Source organism: Stegodyphus dumicola, chromosome 12 (assembly GCF_044657685.1).
Source record: "Stegodyphus dumicola isolate Sdum_Otavi_A_Nest chromosome 12, ASM4465768v1".
NCBI classification, from domain to species: domain Eukaryota; kingdom Metazoa; phylum Arthropoda; class Arachnida; order Araneae; family Eresidae; genus Stegodyphus; species Stegodyphus dumicola.
The window spans coordinates 65,510,589-65,520,112 of NC_140779.1; the positions used below are offsets into that span (position 1 = coordinate 65,510,589).

Here is a 9,524-nt window from a genome sequence, read left to right on the forward strand (position 1 = left end):
AGCTTCCCCTCTATTATTTGAAACTTTTTTTTTTATTTATTTTTTTTTTTAAGTAAAATTGTTTTTCTTCGTGAATGGAAGTAACCTTTTGCTTTGTATGTTCATAGGGTTATCTAATTTTGACCCAGGCGTGAAATTGGCGATAAAGCGACTTTTCACGCTCTAATTAATGCTCTAATTAATTTATAAATAGTTTGAAAAATGGATATTATTTTATTATTTACAAATGTATTAATTACAATAATATAATTCATCTGATAATTTAAACAAAAGCACTTTACAAAAGAATTCATAAACTTGTAATGCAACTATTTAAATGTTCATAAATGGAAAATTTTTTCCAATACATCGAATAGACATCTTATTTTATCCTATTGTTCATGCTCATAGCTATTCATCCAAACGATTATTAAACACGTACTCTCAATTTGGCAGCATTAAACGCAACAAAGTATTAGTAACAGATAAGTAGTCATAAAGACCCAATATTTGAAGTATTATTAAGCTAATCCTATATATACTTTATCTAATTTTAAGATGAATGACGGAACGGTTTTGAAATTATAGCATCATAAAAATGCTTTCTTCGTGAAATTTATGAATTCAAATTACAACGAAAAGAGTTTTACCTAACACTGATAACAAATTAAAGCAAAAGCGCAACAAAATTTCCTATTAGCCATTAGAGACAAAAGCAAGTTTATGTCTCTCTAGGTAGACTAAACACAACAAAAACATTTGTTGTGGCTAGCTCCAAACGCGTTGACAGACGTATGTGCTGTGGTCCGATCGCTATTGTGTTGAGAAACACTTCAAGCATTCATTTAAAAAAAATCTTAGAAATCACTTGTCTTTCATTAAAGAGTTCCCTCCCCCCCCCGAAAAGAAGTATTTTTTGAAGCTTCTAAAAGATTTCAAATTTTTGTAGTTCCCATTTTCATAGTTACGTCATAAGTAAGTAACAGTAAAATTTCTCATATACAAAAATTAAAACTATATTCGGATTTATTTTTGATAAAACTACACATTCTACACTGCAAGAATGCCAGTTTATAATACTCTTAATGTGTTAAGTTAGAATAATCAAACTACATGGACTTTTACTCTCTACAGTTGACCATAAACTAAAGTGATCACATATCCCGACTTGTGCCAGATAATTCCAAATTTTAACGCAGTGTCCCACTTCAGAATATACAGTGGCTCCCAAAAAAGTTCGTACACTTCTGATTTTCATTGAAATAGGGCTCTATCCATTAATTAAAAAGTAAACTTTCTGAATGAGATTTTAATAATAAAATCCATAATCTATTCGTAACAAAATTACATGAAATATTTTTTAAATATAGCGAAACTTTATTTTTAAGAAATTAATAATCAAAAAATGACAAACATTTTATCTCACAAAAGTCTTCGTACACTTCAAAAAAATCTTGACATATTGGTAAATATTTTCATTTCTCGTTAAATTAATATTTAGTAGGATATCATTTAGCATCCACAACAGCTTTTATACGTCTGGGAACAGATTTTAATAGTTTTTTTTTTTTTTTTTTTTTGTGTGTGTGTGTGTGTGTGTGTAATTTCTGTATCAATGTTCATCCATTCTTCCATCATGACTGTTTTGAGTTCGCTTTTCGTTTTGATGTCGTCTTTTCGTACTTCAGTTCTTTCTAAATGTGTTCTATGGGGTTTAAATCCGACGGCTGAGGTGGTGTTTTCAAAACCTGTGGACAATTATAGAGATACCACAGGTGAACTTTGAGAGCCATATGCTTAGAATCGTTATAAATGATTAAAAATAAAGTTGTTTCCAGTACCCAAATTTTGGGTTGATAATTTTAAATTGTCTCTTAGAATATTTAAATAAAGAGAATGATTCATTATGCCATCAATAAATAACAAATTACCTAGTCCTGATGCTGCCATGCACCCCTCACACAAGCCTAACTGTTCCAACTAACCTCCACCGCCAAGCTTAACTGTTCCAACTAAGTTCTTAGAATGAAGTTCCTCATTTTTTCTTCTCCATACAGTTATTCGACCATCGGAACCAAAAATATTAAATTTGCTTTATATTTTGAGCTTGATAACACACCTCCACCGCCAAGCTTAACTGTTCCAACTAAGTTCTTAGAATGAAATTCCTCATTTTTTCTTCTCCATACAGTTATTCGACCATCGAACCAAAAATATTAAATTTGCTTTTGTCAGCAAATAGGACATCATTCCAGTACGTTTCGGGTGTATTTATCATTGATTTTGAGAATGAAAGCCTAAGCTTTCTGTTTTTCTCCCTAAAAAAAAATTTTTACGGGCAGAACGCCAATGTAATCCAGCTTCTTTGAGAACTCGTCGAACAGTTTCAGGTGAAATTGAAGTAGAAAACTTTTCATTAAATTCTGCAGAAACTTTTACAGCACTTAAATGTGGGTTTTTCACAAATTTTCTAATAATAAATCTCTCATCACGTTTAGTTAACTTTCTCGGTCGACCTTTTCAATGCGATTTTCTTCTTTAAAGCGTTCTATCACATACTGCAATTTAGAATAGGATAAATTAACTAATTTAGCGATATTTCGAATTGATTTACCACTACTATGGTGAAAAATTATAAATTTTAGAATGCTGTTAGTAATTTCTTTACGACTGCGACCCATTTTTCAATAATAAATAGAACATTATGAAGTAACCAATAAAAAAGTAAAGCAAACGATTTTTAAATGCCACCACAATGCAAAAATTAAAAAAAAAAAAAAAAAAAAGCGGCAAACGATAATCCTAATTTTGATTTTATCCAAAAATATTTCAGTGTACGAATACTTTTGTGAGATAAAATGTTTGTCACTTTTTTATTAATTTCTTTAAAATAAAGTTTCGCTATATTTAAAAAATATTTCATGTAATTTTGTTACGAATAGATTATAGATACTTATTATTAAAATCTCATTCTGAAAGTTTACTTTTAATTAATGGATCTTCAATGAAATTCAAAAGTTTACGAACACTTTTGGGAGCCCCTGTATCTCAGAAAAATGTCCCGGATTCTGTAGGTATTTCCAGATTTTGTGAGTAATCGATAAGAATTTTGTTAATGTTGTCCATACAGTCATGGAGATATTTTTTGTGGAATTAGAAATACATTCACTAATAAAGTAATTGCGCGTTTTAGATGTAAGTTTTAAATTTAGAACATCAGTATGAAGATCTGCTTATGGAAGAATTATCTACAAAAACAATCGTTTGTGAAATAATTAATAAGTTTCTCGTTTAGCTGTTTGGTACTTGAAAACTAAATGAAGAAATAAAACCGTCTTCAGAATTTGAAATGAATCACTTTCGCGGGAAAAAAAGATGAGAGAATATTCTTTTCTTTTCGCGGGAAAAGAAGAGTTATCTGATAATACATTATTCAATGAAATAACTGTATTTAGAAAGACGTATACAAATTATAATATTGTCTTGAAATTGAAGAAAATGGTTAGAAATAGTTTTTATTTTCCCAGCAATCGTGCTTCTTTTAAATGCATAACATTAACAGTTGAACTCTTAGCGGAACAAATGCAGCAACAGATATATTGATAATAAATGCAAAGAAACTTATTAAAACAACCACCTGCTGAAATTGTTTTCTTCTCTTAATGCTTCTGAAAAATCTGGTCACGTTATGGCGTAAAATAGCTATTAAATTTTAAATAGGAACAATGTAGCCATTCCATAACTCAGCAAGTATTCTGACAGACAAATTTTCAATTACACTTTTAAGCCGTCTGATAGAGAAAAACATTCAGTCATGCGAAAGCATTAAATTTCAAAAAAATTCCATTTAAATTTCTGAATTTCGTTATTGATGATACTACTTTATAGTATGCTACTAAGCTACATAAAATATTCTTATGCATTATTTAACTTGAAGGGGATAGAATTACGAGCGCTTTTAACCATAAATGAAATTGTATTAATATTTCAAAATCTGCGCGATACCTGTCTAGCTGTAAATATTACTCCTCGAAAAGTGAAAGCCAAATCATTCATCCCCAAAATGAAATAAAATAAAAAAAACAGCGAAAAGAAAAGGCAATGGACGCAGTTTTTCATGAAAGCAAAAGTGTTTCGTTAAGCAGATCACTCTTCAAATAACTCAAATGACGTCGTATTGTTTCGTAACAGGTATGTCCCATAAGCCAAGCCTGATTATCACGTGACCTCAATATTCCACCATACTCCACACGTACATGTCACGCATCCTTGCTCTAATGCAGGTGGGCAATAGAATATATTACAGACAGAAAACTACTTTTACCTCATATTTCAACAGATTATTATTCAGAAATACATAATAAGGCTAACGGCAATTGTGATAACACTGCATCTAGAAATGTCATGGACTAAGACTTAACCACAAAGCCCAGTGACAACCCGCATGTCATTAGATTATTGCAGGCAGTCGAAATAATGGCATTAGGGTGAAAAATCACTGAAAATAAATTCACAGAAAGTTTGCTAAATGTTTTCTTCAGTTATATATCTTTATATAAATATGACACTCAGAGCATATGCCTTTTTTGAAGCACCGGAGGTTTCAACGGTACCTCTTTTTGTTTGACTAAAAGATAAGCAAACAACAAAACTAACAGATGGAATCATAATTTCATTTCGTACAGAATTCTAAAACAAATGGAATGGATAAATAACTTCAGTCGGCAGACAATAACTTTCGTGAAATATATAGAAATTCAGTTAACAAAGTTGGCAAAGATAATCTAAAATTTTCATTCCATTTCCTAATGAATTCTTAGGTAACGACGATGGCTAAAAACATTTATTTACAATTTTAAACCATGGCATTACTCGCACGTATTTTTTGAGTAAATTTAAAAGATAAGCAAATAAAAGAATTGACTAGAGGAATTAGGATCGTATACAAAATTTTCATTTTATCCTGAACAGAGCTCTAAAATAAATGGTATTCATAAAAACTTTTATTTTAATCAGCAAACGATATGAACACACAAAGATATTCAACCAATAAAGACGGCAATCAGAATTTAAAACTTTTAATCAATCTCGAAACGAATTCTAAGCCAATGAATAGTAATTCTAATGAGAAAAGTCAATGAATTTTTTTTATTATTTCATGCGTGCTTGCAATATTCAGTTGCAAGTTAAAAAATTATCAGCGCATCTCGGTTAAAAAGTGTAAAACAAAAAGAACCGATAAAAATTTTGACTTTTGCAGACGATTCTCGGGTTGGACGACGTTTAACTACGGAAAATCACGAATCACGACCCCCCCCCAAAAAAAACCGCGTACGCAGCTAATACTCTTTTTTGTAATAATTAGCATTACTTTAAGGTGGCATTTTACCGCTTTTCTCACAAAAAATGTAAATGTTTTTTGACGGACATCCCATTGCTTATTACACCTGACTTTTAGAAAATACTGCATATTCTAATATTAAGCTTCGAATTAATTATAAGACTATAACTTAAAATTCCCCCGACCTTAAACAAATGACATATTTTCGTGAATTAAACTGTGAAAAAGATGAACAGAAAGAGAAGTTAGCGCATTTCGATCCTCCCAAAAGAAGGAAACATAAGGAATAATGAAAGTATTTTCAGCAATGCCAAAGATGGACAAGAGAAACTTGTAACACGAAATAGGTCGAGTAGCTATTAACGCGGGGGCTGTCTATCTACCGTAAGGGAAAGTATAAATAATTTATACATTTATATTACAATAATTTCTACAGAAGAGAATTATTCCCTTCTGTAGAAAGGATGAAAATATTCTACTTTTAAAGCAAACAAACAAATAAATAAATAATAAAAATAAAGGAAATAAATACAAACAAAGTAAAATTTTGGAGAGTTTTTTTCAACCACGCACAATTATGCTGCTTTTATGCACAACGGAACACTATGAGTCATTCGTATTACAACTCAGTATAGGTAACTATAATTCATATGTTTCATTTCTTCATGACCTCAAGACTGTTAGAATTCCTTTACATAACTTTTTTCCGTTAAAAGGCACACTGCCGAGGGTGACAAAAATTAAATATTAATAAAGGAGAAAATGCACTAAAATATGAAGGTTACTCCAAAATATGTAGCTTACGAGATTATAAACATCTTTTATTCTTACAATAATGGTGCAAATGCTCATAAAAATTAAGAATGGGCATATTATAAATTATACCAGTTATGCAGTATAAATTATGCTAATTTGATATATTGTTGAAAAAATTAAGATACAAATTATGAAGTATGTTTAATGGTTTTTAAAACGCTTGGTTTGTTAAGCAATTACAATTAAAATTCGAAAAATAAATTAAGGTGTTATGCCACACTAGATAGCAATACTCTTAAAAACTGGTTATTTGAAAAAGTACCTGAATGATAAATGGCCTGGTGGCATATTGAGATAACTAAAAACACTGCGAAGGCAAATTTTATCAAAATATCAAGCATTCTCTCACTAAAGCAGTGTAGAACTTCTCATTCGAATTAACAGCAAACAAAATTTTACTATTATTTATTTATGTATTGTGTATATAAATTTTATGGATGTTCCTACAGCTTAGCCTATTTTATCTTCATTACGCTATGTTACCGTGTGCTAAAAGCATTTTATCTTCCAACCTGCATGCAAATGTTGCCTTTTGAGCCTTCCATTAATCACCGATTAAAGACCATTTCTCAGATCTTGCAACATTCGAAATTCCGTAAGGTGATTCAAAATAAACCTAACACATTCCTTAATTAGCAAATTATTTAATAATTTATATATAATGTTATTTTTAATAGTATCTCTATTTGATAAAATGTATGATATGCCTTATGTGTTTAACAATGCAACTAAACTAGCTGTTTCTGACGCCACGTATAACCATGAGTACAGAATCATCATTTGTATTCAGCCTAATAACAAAATTTTATAGACTGGCAAAAGAATACGCCTTTACGTTTTTTGCTTGTTCTGTTAGCTTTCCGTGTATCTTTCGACTTAAACATAAGATGAATGCATTATTTGGTCGGGGGGGGGGAATTTAAAACAGAAGGATGCATACTACTATCAGAGGTTCTTATGAATACATAAAAGTGCAAGGTTATTAAAAAACTCGGAAAGGGGTAATAAGAAAAAGAATGGGAGGAAAAAGAAAAAAGAAAACAAGTGAAGAACAGAAGCATCTTTGTAAAGCATTTTTTTTTTCATTTATTTACTTATTCGTAGTGGCTCACATTTTTTTCGATCGTTTGTGATTTTCAGTTTTATTCGCAAATATCAGTTTCTAAATATCAGCGAAACGACTCTGTTTTTCTTTCACATATACTATTGATTATCTTTCTTAAAAATGTTTGTTTTGAAAAAAACATTCAGTTATTCTAAACATTTTTTGTTATTCTAAACATTTTTGTAAAAAAAATTATTCGAAAAGCTCTGTCCGGTAGGATTTAGTTCCGGAGAATATGAAGCAATTCTGATAACTTCAAGACAGTTGGTTCCCTGGTGTTAGTTTGAAATGCGGTGCAGACTGCAGTATATTTTCAATCCATTCTATGCAATTCCACAGTTTTCTAACATTAAAAATAGGTTGAAACTTTACATCAAGGACTTTTTATTTTACTAACTTTAAAATGACCAATAATTAAATTTCTTACAGAACTTGTCGTTAATTTGTTCAATTTCGCGATGTTCACTTCAGATATGGAGCCGTTATATTTTGCTAAACGAATCATTTTCAAATGCAGATGATAATTCTTGGGAGTGGCAAGACACGCCTTCTTCCAAAACACCGCAAAAAAATTTAGAGTGCCTGAATTATTATGTTAGTTGCCGAATAAACACTGTTTAGTAAATTATTTTATTGCACGAACTATTTTGCTGATACTTACTTTCCAAAAAGCAAGTGTTAAAATACAGAAATTAATACATTAGAAAAAAAAAAAAAAAATGAGGGCTATATCTGAATATTTAGTCTAGGATATAAATCTTAAAAATACAGGTGTCTGGGAAAAAAAAATTTGAGCCATTGTAGTTTTTGGTGTAATTTTTATTATATTCACAGTTCTTTTTTGCATGTGTGGCTCATTATAATTTTTTCTTTAACACTCCTTTCAATAAAAAGTTCTTCCATTTTGTCAATAAAAATGAAATATTGCACAGTTTTTAATAAAGAACTATGCCAGGTTTCATTCTTATTTCCTAAAGATCTTTTGCTTTCCTTTGACACATGAATGCTTCAAAGTATCATATGTTTATTAATGTTTGTTTTAATACCAAAATAATCAAAATTAAATATTAGTTTCACGAAAAACTTTTCAGCTGCACCACTTATATCGTACATATGAAATATATTCCTAACATATTCCGTTAAAGAATTTTAATAATTGTACATAACTATAAGCAAATGAAAAAAAAAAGTACTTACCTTTATTTTTGAATGACAAAGCAACACTAATTTTCTTTTTTTCTCGCTCCACACCAGATATAAAGCATTAACACCAGTGGCTGAGGGTTTGAAATCAGAACATAAATAAAACCATTATTTAAAATCGAAATTCACTCACGAAAAAAATATGTGCACAATACAAAATCCTTTGTAATATACGTTTCTTGTTTTTCTTCTTTTTTGGTAATTAAGTGGTGCGGCTCACGATCGATTAAAATGTCTGCGGATCAATCCGTGAGTCAGCACCACCTAAAAATAACAACAACGGAAATAAACAACACAACACAACTTGTTAGTTCGTGGATCAAAAGCACGTGCTTCCGCGTGTTTCATCACAACCAATTTATTCCCGTAGAACAACAGCAATTCGCTGGCGCTGAAGACGATCGCGTTACGTCACGGAGCACGCGCCGCTCCGCCGCCACCACCACCACAAGAACAACAACAAACAAACATGGCAACGCGGTTCATCTTTTTCGGAAACCTTTGTACCACATGCTGTACGATGCGGCGTCGATGAAATCCATGTGATTTTTTTGCAAAATAAATATTTTTTAAGCAGAAGCGGCGATTCCAACGAAACTGAAAGAACGCAGGGATAACAACAGAGTGAAGTTCCGACGCTGACTGTCAGCTCATGCGCCGTGCGCTTGTTGCGAAAAAGTTGGGGTTGCGTTCCGGCTGGCGTGCTGTTCCGTCAGAGCGGGTTTTTGAAACAGGTGCCTTGGTTAAGTTGAATGGAGAGAGAAATAGAGGCTCTGGATGATAACCCACTGACTGGCGACGGTTCGCTCGTTAGGCTGCTTAACGCAGCGGGGAGTCATTTTGGAAAGTCTTTTTCACTAAAAAAAATTTTTTTTTGGGTAATGGTGTTTGCTTTTCAACTTTTTTTTTTTAGTGGCGGGCGTTGTTTTGCACTTTTTCCTGCACGGTACGGCCATTACTTTCTAGTTGTTTTTGATTGTATGATGAAATTCTCTCCCGTAACTGTCATTTGTAATGCGAAATGCGTTTTGCTCTTCTTTTTTTTTTTTTTTTTTTTTTCTTTTTCGTAAAATTACCTCT

The 9,524-nt window shown here is 31.3% G+C and overlaps 1 protein-coding gene across 3 annotated transcripts in view; it reads right to left on the reverse strand.

The window, feature by feature from the left end:
• LOC118195739 (uncharacterized) overlaps window positions 1-9,142 on the reverse strand; it is a 482,995-nt gene extending 473,853 nt beyond the window's left edge. For 2 of the 3 annotated variants that reach the window (XM_085806500.1, XM_085806495.1), the window contains exon 1: window positions 8,439-9,141. The gene's annotated coding sequence lies outside the window, so the exon portion shown is untranslated. Of the gene's footprint in view, window positions 1-8,438 lie in introns of all 3 variants that reach the window. The other variant, XM_085806505.1, reaches the window with a different exon arrangement.
• Between the last annotated feature and the right edge of the window lie 382 nt (window positions 9,143-9,524).